The sequence below is a fragment of the Chrysemys picta genome, chromosome 2 (assembly GCF_011386835.1).
Source record: "Chrysemys picta bellii isolate R12L10 chromosome 2, ASM1138683v2, whole genome shotgun sequence".
In the NCBI taxonomy this organism is placed as follows: Eukaryota; Metazoa; Chordata; order Testudines; family Emydidae; genus Chrysemys; species Chrysemys picta.
In genome coordinates this window covers 46,008,270-46,034,760 of record NC_088792.1, presented here as the reverse complement: position 1 = coordinate 46,034,760, position 26,491 = coordinate 46,008,270, and the positions used below count along the sequence as shown (strand labels likewise).

Here is a 26,491-nt window from a genome sequence, read left to right as displayed (position 1 = left end):
ACAAATTTGTGTCAAATTCACTGAATTGTTTTGGTCAAAAAAACCTAAAAATAAATCCGGACAAAAACAAAACGGTTCACTTTGAAAATGTTTAAGTGAAATGTTTCAGTTTTTTTTTCTAATTCTTTTTAAAAAGGTTTTTATATATATATTTTATATATATATGAAAACAATTCAGGAAATTTAAATTTGTGATAGGTCTTGGTTGACCCAAACCTGCATTTTTTGGGTTTAAATTTTTCAATTTGAATGACTTTGTTTTGAAATTTATTTCAATTTTATTAATAAAAAAATGTTCATAACAAAGCAAAATGTTTTGTTCAGCCCAAAGTAGTAGTAGTAGTTTTTTTTTTGTTTTTGTTTTTTAACTTTTTGGTTTGCTGAAAAATATGATTTCTTTTTGTCTTGGGTCTACCCAAAATGACCTTCCCTCCCCCAGTTTTCAGCACAGCCAGTGAAATGAAAAATCATTTATTCTCACAGCACTAATGAGGATAAAGCCCAGCCAGTGAAATGAAAAATCATTTATTCTCACAGCACTAATGAGGATAAAGCCATCCTTCTCTCAATGTTGTCTTCTCCATTTGCCAGTCAAACTCAACCCTGCTCTGAGGCAGAAATAACAGGGGTTTCATATGAGTGGTCTCCACTGAGTGACTCAAACCATTACCTTCTAGCCTATCAAATGTGTATGTTGATTTTACAATCTAAAATCTTTTTGTATCTCACATAAGATTTATCTCAGATAAGATCTGAACATTTTTCAAAATGACATTTCCCTTTCATAGGCAAAACACAAAAGGAGCTTTCTAACCAAAGGCAATCATATATTCTGTACATAGCACTTTGATAACTTCCCCCCATACACATTCAGATTTGTGGGAATTAACTATTTGTATTAGTCAGTGACAATAGAAAAATAAGTTAAGCAGTGTTTTCATATCTTTTTATAAATGTTATCAATTCATATTTCTTATTAACATCAGGGTTTTAGAATAGTGACAGAAATCTTTGTCTACTGAATCTGCAGAAGATTCTCCCCCCAAAAAATTCTTTTGCACTGCAATGCATATTTAATGCTTGCTTCACAATGAATAATTAACATGTATATTTAATGTTCCACAAAATATGCCATAGTTAAGCAATATGATATGACAAGCCATGTGTTGTTACCAATGTCAACATGTCATTGGTGCCTCGTCATGCATACATCTGAGAAGGATTAATACCAGTTATCATCATGGAGTATATTACACATAGAAATATATGGTATGTCTCGGTAGTCATTTACCGTGACTAATTTTTCCTCTTCCCCTCTTCCCTGTTGTTTTGGAAAATAATGAAGCACCAGATTGTGCCCAATATCATCTGCATGTGGGCATCCCTCTTTCCCATGCACAGAAGAGACTCAGACACTTCCATGGAACAGAGAAGAGTGTACTCTGAAGGGTTGGGACTCACCCAGGAGATCAGGAATGGACAGCCATGCTTTGAGTGGAGGCATGCACACATTGTCTCCCAAACTGGCCCTCTAGGGATTACCCCGAAAATGTAATACAGCCCTGGGCAACAACTCCATTGCAATGTGCAACTCGCCCCCACTCCATTTACGGATTCTTGTTTGGCTGTCCCAGCTAGCACCCCCCTACTGGAGCTATGTTGTGAGGAAGTGGAGGATGATGGGACAGGGACACACCAAGGATCCAGAGCCAGTGATCCACATAGATTACTTTGGCCTCAGGTGACTCCTACAGGATTTGTGGAACTTGAAGGCTGGATCCCAGGCTCATTGACCAAAGGTGAGGCAAACCCCTTCTCTTGATAGAACAGTTGGGGGAATGCCACAAAGGATCTTGGCTGAGATTTCCTCTCCTTTAGTCCCCCCTGTAGCTTTTACTACTGCTTGATATCAGGAATGTTCAATCTCACAATTTCAGTATAAAAGGCCAAATTAAAGCTGTTACTGGTGCGTGTCACAGGGTGGCTGGTCCCAGTAAATTAAGTAGGTCCAGCACCCCTGTTCCACAACAGGTACTTTGGCCAATTAAGAGGGCGGGGGCAGCACCTGGGTCTATAAAAGATGAGGGACAATCAGAGGGAAGGGGAGATCCAGTGAGAGAAGAGAGCTGGTGAGTTAAGACTGCCAGAATCAAGAGCCTGGAGGAGCACTCCAAGCAAACCTGCAGAAAGCTATCTGCAGACCATTCCTGGAAAGAGGACAGAATTATCAGGAAGCCAGTGGATGGGCTGGCCTGCTATCCTTCCAGTGCCACAGAGCCATGGCCAGAGAGGCTGGTGAGGACTGAAGGCTGAGAGCAGCAGAGGGAGATGCCTGCTGGCTCTCAGAGCCAGGGCATGGTGAGGGGCGCAGAGGCTGCACTGCAGTTTATAACCAGAATGTGGTGAGGAGCAGAAGTGCTCTACTTGATGCAGTTTCTGGATTATGGTTATGGGACTTGTTTGTGGGACTTTTATAATAAATTAACCCCTCAAGGGATATATATATTCAGAAAAACTATTTCGACAATTTCGGGAGACTCAAAGAGAAACTGAGGTAGGCGCACCTCTCATGCCATGGCCTGTCACAGGAGGGTGCTCTAGGCAGGGCCACCTTATGACAGTAAGTTAACAATCACCTAAAGGAGATAAACACTTCAGGCAGTCACCTGATCAGTGAACAGCTGATAACACTAATATAGGAATATTTTAAAAACTCTAGCATTTCTTTATCCCTCCGGACATTAGCTAATTCTTATCTGTTCATTATGCTTTTACTGGGGTATCACTAGAAGTTCTATAGTACCTGGAGGGAGAAATTTTTGGCCATTGGGAGCCAAAACCAAATTGGAATTTTTCTCGGAGAGGAGTCCTGACTGACCCGGCTATCAAGGAACAAACACAGAGGTGGAATGTATCAAAAAGAGAGGAGCTGACATGGAGCTCAGAGGAGGTAAACAGGTAGTAAGAAACTCCATTAACCAGTTTATCTTTAGTAACAGCTATCATTCAACAAGGAACCAGGGTAAGTGGAACAGGCTGTTTTGGAAAGAGGAAAGGAAGCAAGGAAGATCATAACACAATTTTAATAATTGTCTCAGTTTATAACCTTAAGGAGGACTATAATTGTGTTCAAGTTGTAGGGTAAAAGCCAACTAAATACACACTTTTTTTTTAATGGAAAGACGTGAACAGCAGACAGAAAGTGATACTACATAAAGCCCTCACCCTTTTTCAACTCACCATCCCACTCTCTCCCATACAGAGGGACGCATTAAAAATATCCTGACACAAGCTTAGTAGAGCTACATGCTGAAATAGTATTTATAACCTCTCTCAGTCTTCACTGTGCAGGCTACCTCCTCTAGATGCCTATTACTTCATTGTTAAAACCTCTAAATGGTTCATTAAAGCTTAAACAGTACATTGCAAGCAACACACCCTCAGGTTTTTGTACAGTCTCTCCTCCTACACATACCCCCTTACTCCTGCCTCTCATTTATCATCTGTAATAGCTAATTCTCTCCCTTATCTGACTGTTTTTTTCTGGATCTTCAATATCTACCACAGGCCACAAGAATTACAAAATGGCTGCTATGGGTTCGTTGCCTCCCATATTAGTCCCACAGAAAGAAGTAAATAATAGAGTAGTTTAATATACATGGAAAGAAAAATCCTTCTCGACTGTCATTACATATGTAATATTTTTATATTGTGGAAACCAAAAATCAGTTCTGCCATAAGTTACATTGGTGTAAATCCAGGGTAACAGATGCAATCAATGGAGTTGCTCTGTATTTTCATTAATGTAACTAATGGAAGCAATATGGGAGCCAAATTCTGCCTATTGTTTTTGAAAACTATACCAAGAGACAACGCAAAACATTTCTTGACCCATAGGCTAAACATGTGTGATTTAATAAGTGGACTGCATTTCCCCCTTCTTCTACCGCCCGCCAAAAAAAAATCCTTGTTTTTTTAAGTGGCATGCATAATCTAGAGTATGAAGACATTTAGAAACATCTCCTTTCAAAACAAATGGTCACAAATAACTGCTGTTGAAATCTCACAAGGCATTTTGTGTAAGTTCTTGTTCAGAAGTGGATAGAACTGCAAAAACTCCACTAAATTCAAAGATGGGACCAAATAAGTAGCATCTAAAGGCAGGAAGACTAGAGAATGAAACAGCATAGGTCTCTGTGACAGACCTGAATTCAATTTTGAAGCTGCCAATACAGTTGCTGTTGGAGTTCCACAAGGAGTCAGGTGCTGCTGCTACTGTTACAGCTAGAACAAAATATTCTCCTACAGATTGTCAACCAAATCTAGTCATCATCACCTACCAATGTCACACTAAACATGTTTTTTGGGGAAAGAAGACTAAAATATTGTTGAGATTGCACTTCAAGAAACCACAACAGCAGCAGGGAATATACCAATATGTACAGTATACTTAGCATTTATTCTGGAAAACTAATGATGTAATATTACTTTGATACTAAGATTTTTATCCTCACATCAAATGTAAAGTAAACAGATGGCAGCATTTTTAATTCATTTCCCCAATGAGTCTTCAGCAGGCATGCTAGCACGAGTCTTTAAAAAAATCAGTATTTGGGCTAAATATTACTACATTTGGTTGGATGCATAGGTGCTTGTTCTCTATTAAATGTTTTTATTCATTCTCAGACAGGATAAATTCCCAAAATTAAAAGACTCACTTGGGAGTCAGGCAATGAGATAAAGCAGTAGTTAAAATTATCACAAACCACTACTTTCTGTAATCTACAATGAGTTCAATAATGCTCATGAGTGAGCCACTGGTAAGGGCTAAAGTCTCTACATTTGCACACTTACAGTACACAAACTAGAAATCTCTATGTTGGATTGGGGTTCCTTGTACATTTTATGCCTCTAATGCAAAATGGGTAATGGAGATCATGGGCAATAGTGTTTTGAGAGCTGTGACAAACAATTATGTGTGTGTGTTAATTAAGGTAGTATGATATATACATAAAGTAAGATGGAAAGACATGTAAGCATTTAGTGAATGAAGCCTTAAGACAAGGTAGCTTCATCTGAACTTCAAACTGTGTTTTTACCAGTGATGGGCCAAAACCAAAAACTTTTCTCTGAAACTCCACCCCCACACCAAACTCAGGTGGACTGAGTAGACTGGAACCCACAGTGGGTTTGGTCTGGAAAACAAAAAACCCAAACAACAAGGTTCTTCAAAACCAACACACAACTTTGTTGACCCACAGATAATTTTAATTTCAAGGAGTAGTAGTTGTGGGGAAACTTCCTGCTAGGAAATGTCAGGGTTGGTCTGTTCAGAGACAATTCATCCTAGTGACTCCCTCTTCCAAGTTAAAGTGGCTCTCATCTTAAATCTTCCTGTAAAGAGTCAGAGAGGAGTAACAAGATAGTAGAAGGCCAGAATTGCCTTTGAAAACAGTATTTGCTGGTGCTTCATTGGTGGGTACAATAAGTTATTTTGCTGAAGAAAAATAGAATCACATTAGATGTGATTAACTGCATGGTTAGACTCAATATGCTTAATGAAGATGTGGTTTAATATTTTACCATGCACATTTGTGTGAAGTCCCTATGTGCTGAGGCCACTTGGTAATGCAGTGTATTCTTAAAACAGGCACTATGTATTATAGGAAAGAAAGAATAGGAGTCAGGAATCTTGGGTTTTACTCCTGGCTTTATCACTGTTAGGTTATGACATGCCCAAGATCATAGCACATCTGTGCCTCAGTTTATCCATCTGTAACATTGGGATAATGTGTTGACAGCATTACTTGGTTAATGTGTATAAAGCACGTATTACAAGGAAAATGGAAAATAGTTGATATGTTAACTAGAATGAGTTACATTCAGCCATTAGCTGGATTTTTATATAGCTGTATTAATTATGTATGGTATTTACTATCCTTTCAGATTGTCTACAGGTACAGACTGAAGGTTAAATAAAGAATGAAGTGTCATTCACATATTAAAGAGTCAAAATGCAACAGAAAGATCTTATGTGCCACCTCTATCTAGTCGAAACCAGTCATAGCTTGTCTCCATATTCTATTTCAGCATTTAAGAAGCGGTCAGTGATGTAAAGTATAAATATTCCACTGCATACAGTAAACAACTATGTCATTTCTTGTCATACTTTCACACATCACGTGTTTAGCACCTTTAGTACTTTTCAGAGCTCTGTGTGTGTATATTATAGGTGGGGCTGGTAGCACCACTTAAGATATTTCAAGCCTTACCATTATAAAACCCTGTTTTCAGTTGTTTAATAACTTTGTCAAACTAACTGTTTTGGTTGAAGTTTTCCACGCTGGGTATCTGCCTCCTGGTGGAATTTTTTTGGAGAAATTTCAGCCAAAACCGTTCAGCAATTTCCAAGAATGATGCTAGGGAAAAATACATTGTTTTGCCCATGTTACAAAATTCTGGTGACTTTTCCTTTGAATGCCATTAGGACCACCATGATTTGGAATGGAAAGTCAAAATTTGGCCTTTGTGACATGGTCGTACCTTTTGGCACCCCATGAAAATCTGCCCAAAGTTGGCCAAGTTGAAAGCCTTTGAAAAAAATCACAGTTTGTACATGTGTAGTAAAGAGTTCTTAGATTTTAGCAGCTAAATTCCCCAAAGATTCCATCTGCAATGGACATGTTCCAGCACAGGGCAGAGCAGGGCTTTCCCCTGCAATTGCAGCTCTGAGCTGCTGCCTGCTATGCCTCATCCAGACACCTGTCCTTCCTGGAAGGTCAGTGATCTCCCGCCCGAGCCAGGCCTCATGGAGGAGGAAGCTGCCTGATTCAAATGCAGAAGAGACAAGAGCCAGATGTCTGGAGAGGGAGGCAACATATGGAGGAGGAGTTGCACAGATCAACTTAATACTGTCATTTAAAATTTTGAGTCCTTAACTTTGCAACCTTACTAATGTTTTTAATGTAGTTTTTGTGTAAGATATCTATACATGTGTATACATATGTGGGTAGTGTATTTATACACACACACACACACACACACACACACACAGAACAAAGTAGTAATGGGGTTAAACACTTGCAGAAAAATCTGTATCCACTGAAGTCAAAGGGAATTTTGTTATCAAATTCAATGGGGTCAGGATTTTGCCCCTGATGTGTCAAACTGTGACAAGAGATCACTTAGCTTCTCTCTCTCTCTCTCTAATGGATTTCTTTTTGTAGATAAGTACATTTTTGTATTTGCTGTAGGTATCCAGGGTGGCCTTGGCAGGAAAGGAATGGGCATAACGGAGATTCACAATAACCCAGTTAACTACAAGCATATTTCACTCTCCTACTTACAAATTAAGAATTATATATAAAGATACATTTCCCTAAAAAAAAATTACTTTGTTATATTTCTTACTGAGGCATCTACACAAGCAAAAGTACTGTATGAAAGGCACTGTGATATTATTTGTGTCAGCATGTACTTCAGGCTGCAGGAAAAAAGGCTTGTGGCATACATTTTGCTATTTTTTAAGAAGGGAGTGAAACAGAAACCTTTCAAGGATCATGTCAATTTCATTTGTAGGTGTGGGTGAGGTCCAATATGCCTTTTTACTAACAAAGGCTGCAATGAACGTGACATAATTTTGTCTCCTGTGGAATGATTTAGAGGTCAGAGAAAGGTAGTGGTGATGAAAAACAAACCAGAAAATAATTCCATCAATAATATTTACTAAAATTACAATTTTTAAAAGTTACATTGTGAAAATTAGACAAATGATGTTTTAGTTTGCTATTGAAAGAAGTATAATATGAACTAGGAATATGAAAAGATCAGGATTTGTTAGTGTTTTAAATGAAATATAGTTACAGCATGAATAATACATTTACTAACAAATAGCTTTAAGACAGGTGGAGTTTTAAATAATGAGCAATTAACTTTCAAAGCACTAGAACCTTGGTATAGAACATTTGCTACTGTCGCAGGGGGAAAAAAAGGAAAGCCAGGAAATCTCAAGCGCCACAAACAAGTTCTGTCCAGCTAACGAGGAGACATGCATTATATTTTTTTCCATCATCCAACTGTGCTAGGTGCTTCAAAATCAAAACAAAATGGCAAGATCCCTTTCTCAAGGAACTTACAAACTAATTTCAGCTATGACAAAATGAGGCAAATAAGAAAGTAGGGAAGAGTTGGGGAGAAGTCTAGCGGGGACATCAACAAGATTAAAAAGTTACTCAGGGAAGGATATTGCCCTTGGCATAAAGGCATGTGGGAGTAAAGTTTTCCTTTTCTAGATTAGTTCAGTAAATGGACAACGTAGTTAGCTATTGCTTATGCCTTACCAAATTCGTGGCCATGAAAAACACATCACGGACTGTGAAATCTGGTCTCCCCCCCCACCCCATGAAATCTGGTCTTTTGTGTGCTTTTAACCTACTATATAGAATTCATGGGGGGTGGGGAAGAAGAGACCAGCGTTTCTCAAACTGTGGATCCTATTCCTGACCTAAAAGGGATTTGCGGGGGGGGGGGGGGGGGGAGGAGGGGTCGCAAGGTTATTTTAGGGGAATCACAGTATTGCCACCCTTACTTCTGTGCTGACTTCAGAGCTGGGCAGCCAGAGAGCAGCAGCACCCCACCAGCAGCAATACCATACCATGCCACCCTTACTTCTGTGCTGCTGCCTTCAGAGCTGGGCGGCTGGAGAGTGGTGACTGTTGGCTGGACGCCCAGCTCTGAAGACAGTGATCCGCCAGCAGCAATGCAGAAGTAAGTATGGCAATACCATACCATGCCACCCGTACTTCTGCGCTGCTGCCTTCAGAGCTGGGTGGCTGGAGAGTAGCAGCTGCAGACTGAGAGTCCAGCTCTGCAGACAACAGTGAAGAAGTAAGGGTGGCAATACCATACCACTCTTACTTCTGCGCTGCTGCTGGTGATGGCAGCTCTGCCTTCAGAGCTGGGATGCCAGCCAGCAACTGCTACTCTCCAGCTGCCCAGCTCTAAAGGCAGCACTGCCACCAACAACAGTGCAGAAGTAAGGGTAGCAATACCACAACCGCCCCTGCAATAACTGTGCAATCCCCCGCCCCACAACTCTTTTTTGGGCCAGGACCCCTACAGTTACAACGCTGTGAAATTTCAGATTTAAATAGCTGGAATAATTAAATTTATGGTTTTTAAAATCCAGTGACCATAAAATTGACCAAAATGCACCGTGAATTTGGTAGGGCCCTAACTATTGTCTTGTACATGTCACTGTATTCTGGGAGCATTTGGCTGAGGAAAAAGAAATGGCCTTGTAGACCAGCTGGGTAAGCGTGTTCCAGGCGCAGGAAATGGCATGGAAGAAAGCATAGAGATGGCGGTGATACAAGCAGAAAATTGGGCCCTCTGACCATGCAATAAGAGATAAGGTCAGGTAAGTAGGCAGGGTGACAAATTTGCAGCTGATAAATTATTTAAATTAGCCAACATTACAGAGGAGCGTAAGGAACTCCAAAGGGACCTAAGCAAACTATGATGAATAGGCAGCATCGCTGCAGGTGAAATGCAACGTTGCAGGTGCAAGGTGATGCACATCGGAAGTGATCATTTCAGCTACTCATACTGAGTTCAAAATTAACTGTATCTACTCAAGAAAGCCCCACTGGTCATTGTAGACAGCCTGATGTAAACATCTGTTCTATGTGCAATAACAATAAAAAAGCAAACAAAACATTAGGCTATATAAAGAATGGGATAGGAAACAATATTGAAAATGCCATTATAAAACTGATTTCAAATTGTACTGAGTTCTATTCTAATCCCCGCCCCCATGAAAAAAGAGGTTATAGAAAAAATAGGACGGGCTGGCAGGAGAGCAGAGGAGTGGCAGCACAAAGCTAGCTGCTAGTCACAGGGCAGAGAAGAAGTGACTGACAGAAACAGGAACTGCATCACCAGCCAAGGAGATGGCTCTGATGTCTCTCTCCCGCAATTCTTGATATGTTTTATCAAGATATGTTCTAACTAGGAAAACAGAAATATTCCACTGCAAGGCCAAGTGTCTGTACATACCTTAACTTCTGCATCTTGTGATTTCAGCATTTAAACTGTACAGTCTTAATGCTGCATTAATATAGGGTTGTTTGCATTTAACACACGCTACAATTTAGTAATATATATTTGTGCTGCGAACTTCTAATTCTGATCCACTGTAAAGCTTGACATGGTGTAGATCAAGGGTAGGCAACCTGTGGCATGCGTGCCAAAGGCGGCACACGAGCTGATTTTCAGTGGCACTCACACTGCCCGGGTCCTGGACACCTGTCCCGGGGGCTCTGCATTTTAATTTAATTTTAAATGAAGCTTCTTAAACATTTTAAAAACCTTATTTACTTTACATACAACAATAGTTTAGTTATATATTATAGACTTATAGAAAGAGACCGTCTAAAAACGTTAAAATGTATTACTGGTATGCAAAACCTTAAATTACAGTGAATAAATGAAGAGTCGGCACACCACTTCTGAAAGGTTGCTGACCCCTGGTGTAGATTATCATGGTAAACCCATGTGGTACTGCACCATAAATTACTGCCACCTTTCTGCCAGTATTCTCCTCCTTCCTCACAAATCCTATTATCTTAATATATCACAAGTATTCCTTCAATATAAAAGGAAACCATTCCATCAGTAGTCAGGCTCATCTGTCATAACACGAGGGGCAGACATGCCATCCAGCAGCCTTTTTGCTCACTCTGATGTTCTGCGTGATCTCTGGGTCATGCCTGGGTCCTCATCCTGTCATTTAGTTGTCATTAATCATAGTAGTTCATACCATCTATCATCAGCATTAGTAGAAATTACATGTAAGCGGAAAGAAGAGAAAAGACAATAGATATGAACCATTGCATGGTTCCTTTTCATTCCTTTTTTCAATGCATATTTTGTTGGTTAGAAGGTTCTCCAGTGTTAGCGAAAGGTGATATACAATATATATTGTATATCACCTTTCGCTAACACTGGAGAACCTTCTAACCAACAAAATATGCATTGTTAAAAGATTTCAAAGTTCTATTTAAAGACGACAATAAAGCATTATAAGACCATGTCACTGCCTAGATGACAACGTGCATATTTAAGCCTTGTGAGCAATTTGGTTTAATTTTATAGCTGGCTTCTAAAATTTTCCCCCAAGCAAAGAAATGGCAAAACAATGTTTATGCTTATTTTAAAAGCAGTTGGCCCTCTGGAGGAAGATAAGGAGATACTAGAATAGGAAAGATAAGCTGAAGGAATGTCTCAGCTTCACAGTGTTGACACCCACAGCTGACAGTAACAAGGCAGTAAGAAAGTTAAGTGAGGCTTAGAAGAGATTTAGTTCATGTAAGCTAGTAATTTCTATCTCCTACTCCAACATGTAAAAAACTCTCGACATCTTCAACTCATTTTCTTAATACTGTATTCTGTGCCTAGTCTCATGTTCCCAACCAAAATATTAACATAACTTCACATTAAAAGTCAATTTGAACCATAACACAATTAAAACAAGTCCAGACAACGTGCGAAAATACGTCAAATGGATCTGCCCGCATACCCCAGTAACACCTGATGTCTTTTTTTAAATAAAATGATTACATGCCATATATAATAACCAAGGCCTCATCTGCTGTATGCAGATATTAAAAATCTTTTCCCCTTCAAACAAACTTTATTCTGCCCTTGCAGTGATGCCATGCAACAATCATTCCATTACAATGATGACATTTTAGGGGGTGTGATCCCAGATTAGATAAAATGTATTTTTACAGATTATTATGGGGACCTCGTTAGTCTAGGCACTGCACAATCACATAGTTAGAGAGTCCCTGCACCAAAAAATTTGCAATCAAAATACACAAATGGAGAGAGGGTCAGAGGCATAAAGAGATGAAGTCCCCGACCCTCAAGGGTACTCAGGTGCCTAAAGTCCACCATTTAGGCACCACTGACATTTTCAAAGTTGATGCTCAGCTTCGCCTCTCCCCTGAGTTTCTACCAGTCCACATTCACAAAGCAGCCTAAGTGGGGTTGCCAGGTGTCTGGTTTTCAACACCCAGTTGAAAAGGGACCTTGGCGGCTCCAGTCAGCACCGCCAACTGTGCCGTTAAAAGTTCGGTCGACAGCGTAACAGGGCTAAGGCAGACTCCCTGCCTGCTGCGGCTCCGCGTGCCACATGGCTCCCGGAAGCAGTGGCATGTCTCCCCTCCAGCTCCTATGTGTAGGCACAACCAGAGGGCTCCACACGCTGCCCCCACCCCAACCGATGTCTCTGCTGCTCCCATTGTCCAGGAACCACGGCCAATGGGAGCTGCGGGGACGGCGCCTGCAGACAGGGTAGCATGCAGAGCTGCCTGGCCGCGGCTCCACATAGGAGCCGGGGGAGGGGACATGCTGCTGCTTCCGGGAGCTGCTTGAGTTAAGCGCTACCGGAAGCATGCACCTCTGACCCCCTCCCATGCCCCAACCCCTTGTCCCAGCCCTGATCCCCCTCCCGCCCTCCGAACCCTTCGGTCCCAGCCCGGAGCACTCTCCTACACCACAAATCCCTCATCCCCAGCCCAGAGCCCTCACGTCCCCCCACACCCTAACCCCCTGCCCCAGCCCAGAGCCCCACCCCACACCCTGAGCCCCTGCATTTCTGGCCCCACTCCGGAACCCACAACCCCTAGCCAGAGTCCTTACCCCCTCCCACACTCCAACCCCCTGCCTCATCCCTGAGCCTCCTCCCATACTCTGAAGCCCTCAGCTCCACCCCCTACCCCAGAGCTCCCTCCTGCACCTTAAATCCCTCATCCCTGGTCCCACCCAAGAGCCCGCATCCCCAGCCGAAACCCTCACCCTAACCCCCTGCCCCAGCCCGGTAAAATATGAGCGAGTGAGTGAGGGTGGGTAGAGCGAGCAACAGAGGGAGGGGGGAATGGAATGAGCAGGGGTGGGGCCTCGGAGAAGGGGCAGGGCAGGGGGCAGACAGGGGTGTTCGGTTTTGTGCGAGTAGAAAGTTGGCAAGCCTAGGTCTAAGCCCTGATGCTGCTGCACAGTTACCAAGCAGCTTGGAGCCCTGGCTGAAGTCCCAGAGGCCTTGAAGTGAAATTGGGGATGGCGGGCGGGGGGGGGGCGGGGGGGGAGAATCTCTCTTTCACCAATGGGGCCCAATCCTGTATCTGAGCATGCCTAAATCCCGATATCTGTCAGACCCCATGGCAGGAGGACACTGATAGCTGGGGTGTGGCAGGGTGACAGCACAGCACCTGCCCAAAAGACAGCCAGGTGCAGAGGGAAAAGTAGGATGAATGTGAGAAAGGTATTGACCAGGAAACAATTTCAGCTGTCAGTGCATAGGCTACCTCGGCACCTAAGCCAGGTAAGCCACTTAACCCCAGGAGAGGGTTTGCAGCTGAGCATCCTGAGAGGAGGGAGGTTCCTATCTATCACTTGCAAGGCAGGCACACCAGGTTAGCGGCTTGGATGACTGAGCCTCTTATCTTCCAGCCCCTCTCCCCACCCCTCTCTTCAGCATTTCACTACTGGCTACTTTAGGCAGCTCCTGCTCAGCTTTCTGGCTTCTGAGCATTCCTTTCTTAGGTGCCTGTTTCCATGCATTGCATAGTGAGCTTGGGTGCCTGGCATGGGCCGAGGATTCCACTAGATGGAAGGCTGCAGAGGGGTTAGGCGTTGCAATGCTGAGGATCTGGGCTGAAGTGATTTGCTCAAGGCCACGCAGTAACTCAGTGGCAAAGCTGAGAATAGGACACTAGACCACACGACATGAGATTTTTTTTCCTTATGGCATCACTAAGAGACAGTGTTAAGGCACCACAGCAAGCCTTAATGATGCATTTCCTTAATATGTTTAGGATTTTTAAACCTTAACTCTGAATTTCATGAGCAATGATTGTTTCAGGATAATTACAACAGCTTGGTAAACTCGGTTATCCTTAATTTGCTGATATGAACTCTCAACATTAATTCTATCTTAACATTCTTTTCTTTATCTAGAATAGGAAAAAGGCTTTACTTCAAAATCTGGTAATTCAACCATGATGTTAAACTTCTAATTATACAATTTTGATATAATTACATATATCAAAAAGTATAACTGCAGAGTAATCACAGTATAACTACCATGTGATTAATGACCAATATTCTAAAACTACAATAAGTAATTCAGGTATTAAGTTAAGTTTCAAGTAGTGATAATTACAAGTATCAAGAATTAGAACTGTACTGTAGCTCTGATTACTATACCTGTATTATGAATTGCAACGCATCTATTATTCATTAATAAATTTATAATTACACACAAAAACTAAGTTAAAAGAACATTACTGATGTAGCAAAGTCAAGCACTCAAAAGTTAGGCAATGCCAGAATTAAGATTGCCTGTGCAACCTTTATTTGGCATCCTTGTGCATATGCATCATGATTAGAGCTGGGTGAAATTTTTTGTGCACAATTTTTTTTTTTTGTTGAAAAATGGTGATTCGGGTTAACCAAAACAATTTGTGGATGTGGGTCAAATTTGCTGAATTGCTTCAGTAAGAAAAAACAAAATAAAAAAAAACAGAAAATCTGAAACGTTCCTTTTAGATATTTTTTTAAATGAAACATTTTGATTTTTTTCATTAGGCATGCCTTTATTTTGAATTTTACTGCAATTTTATAATAAAAGATTTAAAATTCTTGAAATTTTAATTTAATTTAATAATGGAGATATCCCATCTCCTAGAACTGGAAGGGACCTTGAAAGGTCATCAAGTCCAGCCCCCTGCCTTCACTAGCAGGACCAAGTACTGATTTTGCCCCAGATCCCTAAGTAGCCCCCTCAAGGATTGAACTCACAACCCTGGGTTTAGCAGGCCAATGCTCAAACCACTGAGCTATCCCTCCCCCCCATTGTTTCAGATTGAACAAAATGTTTCACTCAACCTGAAACTAAACAATTTTTTTTCTCAACTGAACAACAACAAATCCATTATCCACTCAACTCTAATTACCATACTGTCTTTAAATTAAATGTTCACATACTATTTTCCTCATAGGACTCTGTCTCATTCAATGTATTTTTCCCTCACCTTATTCTCAGAAATGGGTGTTTTAGCTGAAATTTTCCAAAAAGATCCATTTGATGAAGACACCCAGCATAGATAATTTCAGCTTGAATAGTTAAAGCTTTGCAAAGTTGTAAGTAATTGAAAAAATAATCTAACAACGGGAAATATTGGGAACAGTCCCACGTACGTTGAACACTCAAAACTGCATTTGAAGTCAATGAGAACTGTTGATGCTCAGCAAAAATGCCTTCCACCTGCCCCAACAAGTGGGGAAACTTGATGGGGCTGGTTGTCAAGAGGGACAGTCCCAGCAGTGAGGGAGGGGACAGTCAGTGAGGGATACCAGGCAGTTCCTCCCCACTGGAAATGTCTAGCACCCATTGGCCAGCTGGGGGGAGGGAGGGAAGGGTACTGATTGGCCAGTATTCCACAGTTCACAGGATTTAGCCTGGAGTGGGGACCATGAGGAGCCTCTTTTGGCTCCATTCCAGCAGCTCCACCCAAGCCACCATGAACTAGGAATGGGAACCTGACCTGACAGACGCAGTAAATCTCTTCTAGCCAATCGCCCATTTGGGCGTCAAGAAGGAATTTTTTCTAGCATAGACCAATTGTCAGAGGACCAGGGAGTTTCTTTTTTTTTAAACCTTCCTTGTGGCACCTTCAAGCCACAGTGGGTAAAATAGGGATGCACTTAGGATCTACACCTCTACCTCGATATAACGCTGTCCTCAGGAGCCAAAAAATCTCACCACGTTATAGATGAAACTGCCTTATATCGAACTTGCTTTGATCCACCGGAGTGCACAGCCCTGCCCCCCCAGAGCACTACTTGACCGCGTTCTATCCGAATTCATGTTATATCGGGTCACGTTATATCGAGGTAGAGGCGTATTTGATGTACTTGGGGTGAACTGTTAATTCATCACAACTTGTGGCTGGTTTCCAGTGTGGTTAAAAGGATAAAATGAACAGTTCTCAGAGGTAAAAAAACCTGGGAGTTGGTGAGACTTTGTGGGCTGAGGTCCCCAAGTTTCTGCACTCTCTGGGTATGCCTACACTGCAATAAAACACCTGCAGAAGGCCCATGGCAGCTGAATCAGTCTCAGGACTCAGGCTGTCATGCTATAAAACTGCAGACATTTAGGATTTGGCTGGAGCCTGGGCTCTGGGACCATGTGAGAGAGGAGGGTGCTAGGACTCCGAGAGAGCTAAGTCCTGGGGGCTAGACTGAGGACAGCCTACCCCGAGTTACAGGTTATATGGTAAGGAGCACTGGAACCAATTAAATGCCTGGTATAGGAGAGTATGGGCAGGTAGTACGCCTCTCCTGTGCTAAAGTTTAGTAAAAGCTGGGGCTGCTGCTTAATTCCATGCACCTGTCTATCCTCATTTTGCTGCTGTGTCCACATCAATCGAAAATCAGTCTCAATGGGTTTAATCACAAAGAGAGCCATGAATGCAATGATTATTCAATCCTAGTTCTGTATTTCATAACTTTCTTCTACAAATAATGCAATATATCCAGAACATATTCTTTTAAAAAAGAAAATCCCTTTGTCTGCTAGATTTTCTATTTATTCAGTGAATCAAAATGCTCGGTCAAGAAAATATATCACACTGAGTGAAAGAGATATTGAGAATCCCAGTGAAATGCACACAAAAAATAGAATCCTGGTCACAAAAGGTGGTTTAAAAAAGTAAATCTGGTTTAAAATGTTTCCATTGGAATTTAATGTAAAATGGTTTTTTGGAAAATGGAAGATTTGCCCTCCCCCCCCCCCCGAAAAAAACGTTTAGTTTTCTTTGGGGGGACGGAGATTTGACAGGTGAAACATTTTTGAAGAATTTTTTCAATTTAAACTTTTTTGGTTTCATCAAGATTTCCCAACCAGTTCTAGTAAGCAGGCATTATTGCTAAAGGAGCATTTGGATCCAGTGTTAACACACCCATTGATGAGGCTGACTGGGGAGGAAGCACTAGTTGGGGGTTCAGAAGACAGCAAGTGAATGGGATGGAAGAAGAACAGGGAATGAGGGAGAAGGAGGCACACATGAGATTTGGAGGAGAAAGGGCCCTGGAAACAGGAAGAAGAGCTTCAAGAAGGTGGGACATTTGGGAGAAGGGAAACTGCAGCACACCTAGATCAATACACTTCTTTAGAATTTCAGCTTTCTATTTCAAAGACACAGGAGAATGAAAGATTACCAGGTTTGTTTCATGTAGATGAATCAATGAGTCCCCAGTAAAAATTTCACAGAAGAGTTCCTTTGCACTTACAAAAATCAAGCTGAGGAAGAATTCAAACAGACTGCCAACTTTTAGATGAAGCACCTTGGAACCAGGACTGTCTCTTATTACATGCATGTACAGTGCCTAGCACAATGGGATCCCAATCAGGATTGGGTTTTTTGGATCCCTTGATGTGGTTTTCACAAGTGTGGGTATAATACATCATCTGTTTGATTAAAAATATTCAGTGGATTTGTTTAAGAAGGCTTTTGACAGACATGTGACATGAGGGTTTTTTTTTAAATGTTAACAAGCAGAGAGCACTGTTGTACTTCACTGATTTAAAATGGACTGCGTTTTAAATGTAAGCTACTCAAGAGCGATAGGGCTGCCAGACATACAGGTCTAAATAAATATTTTTTTTTAAGTAGTACTCAAAATTTTAGAGATGAAATACACAATGAAAAATACTCTATATAACAAGCAGACTCCTCGAAAGAAGATATATCCCTGAACCTTTTAGTGTCATAGAACCCATTTTTTTAAAAATGGTCCATCTCTACTTTATATTACACCTATGAGGTAAAAAAGGCTAATCATGTTTTTCATAAAGGCTTCAGGATGCCCTAGAGATGAAATGAAATTGCATTTGAACAATATCGATTCCTAAGCCAAGGTTTTAGGTTACAAAATACCATGGTTTTATTGGTCTGCTTTAAAGCATTCTATTGCTTGGTGGTAAGAAAATGTGTGTGCTTCTATTTATGTTTCTCCAGAATTGTAAACAAAAGATTGGGTTTTGATCTACAGTGCACTAATGAAGCACCCAAATTTATTTAAAAGCACTAGGCTGACAATTTAAGACTGTAGGCTGTTAATTTTTGCTAGTAATCATAGGGCAAGAAAGAGGTGCTATTAAATATTCCATTTGAACCCTTAAACTTTTAGGACAGCTAGTTTCTCTTTCATTGCTCACTGTTAATGAGATCGGGGCACTGGCCTACTCAGATTACTGGTAAAATCAGAAATGTTCTTTCACAGACTTTCTTATGTTAACAAACTTACTAAAATTCTGTTCCTATAATTTAGGAAATTTTCACTGTCTCTACACCAACTAAAATCCAAATTTTGGATCAATCAGATTGATTTGGATTTATTCTAGGTTTTGGAAGGTACCTTTGTAAACCTGAAGTTTCCCTAATGGTAACATTTCTTCACCTGGACATTATTTCAAACTAAATTCAGATTGGCACCAATCGTACACATTGAAGATTTGACATGCCATGCCATGCGCACTGCTACGGCTGACATATGCCATGTCATGCCAAGTCATGTTATGCACTAACATGTCATGAAATATACAGTCTAAAATATATATAATCTCAAATTTCAAATTGAAAATTGTTTTGAAACATTTTTTTTTATTTTTCAACACATTTTTAAATGATTTTTTTCCCTCTCATTTTGGAAAAAAATCAAAACAAATTTTTATAGAAATTGCTACCATTTGGAAAGTTTTCATTTTCAGCAAAATCTCATTTTCCAACAGGAAACTTTAATCAATTTTTTTTTTCCAACCAGCTCTATTGTAGGGTACACATGTCATGCTTTCAAGCTTTACTCTGCAACCATGAGGACTAAAAAAAAATTGGGGGGAGGGGGTGTTACATTGAAAGGTGAGACATTCATGTAAGTGTTTGATGCCAGGAGCTGGGCCCACAAGAAAAAGACGCCGAATATCATGATACTTAAGATACAACTGCAAAAATTGGCAAAACTGTAGCATGCCTCATTTGCCTACTTGCACAGCAGAATTCCTCTAGTGACTCTTTTCTTCTTCCAATCCGCCACTAGTTAGCACTTGCCTTTTCTGCTCTTCTCCCTCGTCCCCTCCCTGACTAATGAGTTTCTGTCCTAGTCTTCTACCAGTTCCACCTCCACCAGCTGCCAGCTGTGTTTCCCTTCTCTTTCCCTAGTATGCTCTCAGTCTCTCATCTCTTTCCAAGCGCTGGCACCCTTTTCCCCTTCTGGCTTCTTTCCTACCTCTCTAAACTGTTTCCAGGATGCCCCTTCTGCTGCCCAGCTCTGTTCATCCCCAACCCCTGCCTCTCTGCTGGCTTTCAAGCTGCCCATTTTCTGCGGTCTCCATTCTGGCTTGTTTCCTCCCACCCTGAACTCCCTTCTTTCCATTCCCTCCCGTTAGCATCTCACTTCTGCTCCCTGTTTCCCTACTCACTAGTATTTCCCTTCTACTTTTTTTCCTCACATACCAACTGCTGTCGATCATGCCTGCACCATGTTCCGCACTTGCAAGTGCCCCCATTCTGTTTACCTCTTTATAAACAACCTGGGGACACACAAAATATTGCATATTTGTACAATATTAATTCTTCCTTTTACGAAGTGGTGATATTCATTCTGCAGTTAAGGATGAAGGTACTGTTCAATGTAAATCCAATGTTCAATCCCTCCCCAATTTTTTTTTAAATAAACTATTATTCTTGATATTTTGCACATTGCATTTTGTACCAGGGTACATTTTTTCTGGGAAATTTGGTAAAAACTTCAGACTGAGGTGTGTCGTCTCTGAAGGCCTTCAGCATGTTTATTTTGAATATTATCAGACTGGCAGATGTAAGTATCCTCACAAGCTGGGGTAGCGGCATTCTGATGGGTCTACTGAAGTGCCTGACTTACTACCACAATGGGGAATGGAGCCCCACATACATGTAAATGGTAGCATTCATAGGCCTGTTCCATGGCTAACGTTTCCTTTTCAGGTTGTAAGTATTTTTGTTCCATTGGTATCAGGTGTCTGCTTTCTAAGACACAATCATATGGACCTGGATGCATGTTCAGTGAGCATGAGATCCCATGGTGCTAGGACCACCCACTATTTCAATATACAGATCTGGATTGAAATGCACTATTGTCATGTGGAATATAATCAGTTCCCTTGATTTTTATCCAAAGCTTTCTGACATGTATTGGACTAGAATGTGATATTCCTTGTTTAATAAGTTCCTGAGGAGGCACAATTATTGTTGAGAAGTCTCTGATGTAGCATGCACAGTAGTTAGTCATGCCGACAGAGGACAGAACTTCATTAGCATCTGTGAGTACTTGTTGCTGTCTTAATTGCTATGACCTTTTTTATGTCAAGGTTGTGTTCCCCTGGCAGAGAAAGTGAACCCATAAAATTCAGTGGCTTTGGTCATACTTTGATTTATTCAGGATGAGGTGATGTGCAGTAAATCACTGGCAACCAGCTTTAAGGGCTGCATCATGTTCTAGCAGGGTTTTCCCATAGATTAAGATGCCCTCACACTAACTGGAGAGACTGTGAACGTGTTGAGTGACCTTCAATGGTATCTTGAAATATTTTTGCAGAACATGCTTTAAAAGTTAGTACGAAAAGGCTGATTAAAGCAAAGTGTGTTGAGAAAGTTTCCAGATAATGAGATTCAAGAACCTCAAGATGGTGATAGCTTCTGTTGAGATCAAGCACCACCATTCAGCACATAACTAATATCATCAACCAATCATGAGATATGGTTCTCCCATTGTATCACCCACAATATTTCGAAGGCTCATTACCTTGCAAATTTCTTATTTTGCCAGGTTCTCTAAGAAAAGTTACAGTTTGCAACTCCAAAGGAGTACAAGCACATGCTTGCACACATATCTTGCCCCTTATTTCACGTTTAGAATACAGTTGCAGGGTACACTTGAGGAATCTCATTCTCCCATGTGTGACATAGGGGCAATTTCTGTCAAAGTAACTAGTGTAATTTCACACATCACAAAATTAAAAAGATGTAATTGACTTCAACAAGACTACTTGCACGTGTAAAGCTAGGCATGAGCTCAATTACTTTGCTGAATCAGGGCCTAAATTGTGACTTTAAGATGCTCACATTTAAGATGCTCAGAGCCCTTAATATAATATCAATATTAAAAACAATTTTAAGGCACATGAACAGAAAGGAAATTAAATTTTAATTAGTATATTAATTACATAGTGTGCTTGCACATTTATCATAAAAACCAGCATTTAGTTCTATTTTCTCCCCACTAAAATATCAGTATTATTTGGTTTACAAAATAATTTTTAAAGGAACATACAATTTTCTAAAATATTTTTAAGAACTTAGTATTTGTGTTAGTGAAGTGTTAATTTAGTTACTGGGTGGGTAATATTAACCAAATCAAACTGCGCAGATGGTATTGACGGAAGAAGCTTTACTGTGAAGAAATGTGAGTTCACCCGACCAAGAAGGGGAAGAGCATCTTTGCGCACCAAGTCACCAACCTAGTGAGAAGGACTTTAAACTACTTTCAAAGGGAGCAAGTGACACAATCCCACATAAATGCATGAAAAAAACAACCCTAACAGAAGGCTAGATGAGGAAGAGGGGAGAGACAGAAAATGATAATACAGTCATAGAAGCAGCAAGAGGGAAATCAGTGGAGGAATCTGCTCACCATTTTAGATGTCAATACACAAATGCAAGGCATATGGAGAATAACGAAGTATTGGAAGAACTGGAATTATTAGTACATCAGCAAATTATGACTTACTTGGCATACAGAAACTTCCCAGGATAAGTCTCATGACTGGAATATTGGCATAGAGGACTACAGCTTGCTCAGGAGTGACAGGATAAAAGAAAGGAGGTTACCTTATACATCAAGAATATACATACTTGTTCTGAAGTCCAGAAGGAAGTGAGTAGCAGACCAGTGAAGACAAAGAGGAAGAAACAGGGGCGATATCACGGCAGGGGTATACTATAGACCACCAAACCAGGAGGAGGTAGTGGATGAGGCATTTCTAGAACTAACCACAGAAATACCAAAAATACAAGATCTGGCAGTAATGGGAGACTACCTACCCAGACAACTGCTGAAAAACTAATATGACAAAACAAAAAACATCCAATAAGTTCTTGAAATGTATTGAGGACAACTTCTTGATTCAGAAAGTGGAAGATGTAACCTGGGGGGGTGGAGGGGGGAGGAGGCAGTCATTTTAGACTAGATTTTGACTAACTAGGAGGAATTGGGTGCAAATCTGAAGGTCAATGGCAATTTGGGTGAAAGTGATCATGAAATGACAGATTTGATGGATCTAAGGAAAGAAAGGAGTGATAGCAAAAAAGAACAATGGACTTCAAAATTTGCTTTTTTTAAATCAGAGACCTGGTAGGTAAGATCACATAGGAAGAAAATCTAAAGGAAAAGGGAGTTCACAGGGAACCTGGAAGTTTCTCAAAGAGACAATATTAACAGCATAACCGCAAACTATCCCAAGCCAAAGGAAAGATAGAAAAAAATAATAAGAGGCCAATATGGCTGCATCAAGAGTTTAATTATCGAAAATCAAATCCTACAGAAAGTAGAAACATGGATGGATTGCTAAGAAGGAGTACAAAAGACTAGCACAAGTATACAGAGACAAAATCAGAAAGGCTACGGCACAAAATGAATTACATCTAGCAAGGGACATAAAAGCCAAGAAGAAGTTCTTTAAATTCATTAGGAGCCAGAGAGCGATAAAGGAAAGTGTAGCTTCTCTACTTAGCAAGGAAGGAGGGCTAATAACACATGACATCAAGATGGCTTAGATTTTAATACCTATTTTCTTCAGTCTTCAGTAAAAGGTTAATAGTGGCCAGATATTTAACACAATATTAACATTAACAAGAGGGGAGGAACACAAGCCAAAATAGGGAAACAACAGGTTAAAGAATATTTAGATAAGTCAACAGGGGCTGATGAAATTCATCCTAGGGTACTTAAGGAGCAAGCTGAAGCAATCTCAGAACTGTTGGCAATTATCTTTGAGAACTCATGAAGGATGGGTGAGATCCCAGAGGACTGGAAAAGAGCAAACATTGCTCCCTTTTTAAAAGATAGGTACTAAGAGGACCTGAGCAGTTATAGACCAGTTATCCTAACTTCAATACCTGGAAAGATACTGGAACAAATTATTAACCAAACAATTTCTAAGCACCTAGAGGGTAACAAAGTTATATGTAATAACCAGCATGGATATCTCAAGAAGAAATCATGCCAAACCAACCTCATTGCCTTATTTGACAGGATTACTGGCCTAGTGGATGGGGTCGGGGACCAGAAAGAATAGATGTGATGTATCTTGATTTTAAGCAAGGCTTTTGATACAGAACAACATTACTGTCTCATGAGCAACCTAGGGAAATGTCATCTAGATATAATTATAAGGTGGGTACACAACTAGTTGAAAGACCATACTCAAAGAGCAGTTATCAGGTGATTTGCTGTCAAACAGCAGGAATGTATCTAGTTAGATCCCACAGCCATCAATCCTAGGTCTGTTATTATTCGATATTTTCATTAATGACTTGCATAATGGAGTAGAAAATATGCTTATAAAATTTGTGGATTACACTAAGAAGGGAGGATTTGCAAGCACTTTGGAGGAGGAGATTAGAATTAAAAATGACCTTGACAAATTGGAGAATTGGTCTGAATTCAAGATGATGAAATTCAATAAAGACAAGCGCAAAGTACAACACTTAGGAAGGAAAAATCAAATACACAATTACAAAAATGGGAAATATCTGGCTAGCTGCTAGTACTGCTGAAAAATATGTGGGGGTTATAGTGGATCTCAAATTGAATATGCGTCAACAAGGTGATACAATTGTAAAAATGACTAATATCATTAGAGGTATATTAACAGGAGTGTTGTAAGTAAGAGCTAGGAGATAATTGTCCCATTATACTCAGCACTGGTTTGGACTCATCTGGAGTACTGTGTCCAATTCTGGGCACCACACTTTAGCAAAAATGTGAAGAAATTAGAGAGAGAGAGAGTCCAGAGGAGAGCAACAAAAATGATAAAACATTTAGAAAACCTGACTTATGAAGAAATAAAAAAAGCTGGGCATGTTTAGTCTTGAGAAAAGAAGACTGAAGGGAGACCTGATAATCTTCAAATATGTTAAGGGCTGTTGTAAAGAGGATGGTGATCAATTGTTCTCCATGTCCACTTATGCTAGGAGAACAAATAACTGACAATCTGCAGCAAGGGAGGTTTAGGTTAAATATTAGGAAAATCTTTCTATCAGGATAGTTAAGCTCTGGAATAGGCTTCAAAGGAAGAAACCCCATCATCAGAGGTTTTTAAGAAAAGGCTGGATAAACACCGGTCAGGGATGGTTTAGATATACTTGAGGAATCAAACTGAGACAGGATCAAGGTCCCTTCCAGCCCTACATTTCCATGATTCTATATAGGGAAGCTTAACCTAACAATATTTTAAAATATTAAAATTGCTTCTGAATTTTCTTCCTCTTTTCACCACGAGGATTCGCCGAGTCTTCATAAATGTTTTCCAAAATACTGTGGGTCAACATGCTTAATGCGTCTATGAAGTTAAACTGTAAATACTGTAGCTGTTCAGAGAGAAAGGTGAATGAGCTATAGCACCTGTATTTTCTATATTGAAATCATACTTTCACTGCCTTGTTACATACCTGCATGAAAATATTATTTTAAAGTCTGGAAAAAAAAGATTTTCTTTTAAGATAGTTTATAGAGGAGTAATGCAGTGCGCTTATCTTGTAGTGAAAATAAAACTGAAGCACAAATTGTCTCTTTCAGTTTCAAAGAATCTGGATACTGTAATAACTGTAGTTCCAATTTCACAATGAGATCTGCCTGGTTCAGCAATTCCTCTGCACAGAGCTCCTTCTGGGTCTGGAGCCTATATTATCTCAACCTTGTTATGCATGCTAAAGGAGACACCCTCATGTTCTTCTTAAGTTCACTGTAAAGCAAAAAAACAAAAACAAAAAAGTCCTGATTGTCAAAGCTATCAAGCACCTGCATTTCCCATGGACTTCAGTGGGATATGTCGCTGCCATAGACTTTTACCCAGTACTTCTACTTGAGCTAGAGCATATCTTTAAGGAAGACGTCCAATCTTTAGCTACAGCTCAGCTGTGAAGGTGCCCCAACCTTACCCACAATCAGGGCAGTGAGGATTCTGCCCCTCTGATCCCTACTATTTGGTCAGACTTTGAAAGGAAAATATGCATTGCCCTCAAATCTTTTCTTCTGCCTTTATATGGATTTATCCTTATTTGTGCCAGCAAGCCAGCAGCATGCCTGCACACATGAATACTGATAGCTTGAATTTTGTTTGTGAATCAAAACTACAATCCTCGGCCTCTCCATTGCCTTGTGAAATCATGCATTTTTGATTATGTAAATAAGCCTCTGTCTTATGAACAGAGCCTCAAGTGATTCAGATGTTAATTCTTTTCAGGAATCTTGCTGTGAAGCCAGTATTTCAACCATGTCGATTCACAACCCAAAGTAAATTTTCCTGAGAAACATTTAATTGCCTAATGAAAAAAGTCTTCAAGACCATACATATATGGAGCCTAGATTACCTGGAGAAGTGTCAGAAGTTCTTCATGCCACCTTACCCATGTGTTTTAGTCTTGCTTTAGGGGGACTCTCTCTCAGATTGAGGAGGCATTTCAATCTCCATGCCCGTTCAGTCCCTATACTCTCTCCTGATTACCAACAAGGGCATAAATTGTAAGCTTTTTTATGACCTATCCATTAAGTACTGAGTTCGCACAACCTGCCACCAAATTCAATCATCCAAATATTTTCTTTAACAGAACTATGTGAAATTTTTGAATGAAAGTTTTTCCATTGAAAAACAGCTTTTTCTAAACAAATTTTGTTGTGAAAAATCTGTCAACGCTTTGAATTTTTTTCGGGAAAATTTCATGCTTATTATTTATACAGAAAATTTTATTAAAAGGTCTTGTTATAGAAACATATAGATTTTTGGTCAACAAAAAAATTTGATCGTCTATTAACATTTTTGAAAAAAATGTAGAATGGGTTCATTTTTAATGCTCCCAAACAAAAATAATTTCAAATTTTATTTATGTATTTTATTGTGAATTTTTTTGTTTGTTTGTTTTCACATTTTTCAACCAGCTCTGCTTTAATTTATTACAGTAACTAGTGGTGTCACTGTTTCTTTTCAGGTTAGAAGCTGTGGAAAGTGACTTGGGGAGAAAATCTCTGAAAGGATTTTCCCAGAGAGTTTTTCCCAAATAATATAAGTCCAGAGTTGAGGGCATGTTTTGCCTCCCCCAGGAAAGTGCCATAG

General features: G+C 40.2%; 1 protein-coding gene across 5 annotated transcripts in view; it reads right to left on the bottom strand.

The window, feature by feature from the left end:
• Positions 1–26,491, bottom strand: part of CDK14 (cyclin dependent kinase 14) — a 484,579-nt gene that overhangs the window by 272,799 nt on the left and 185,289 nt on the right. The gene's annotated exons all lie outside the window — the stretch shown is intronic.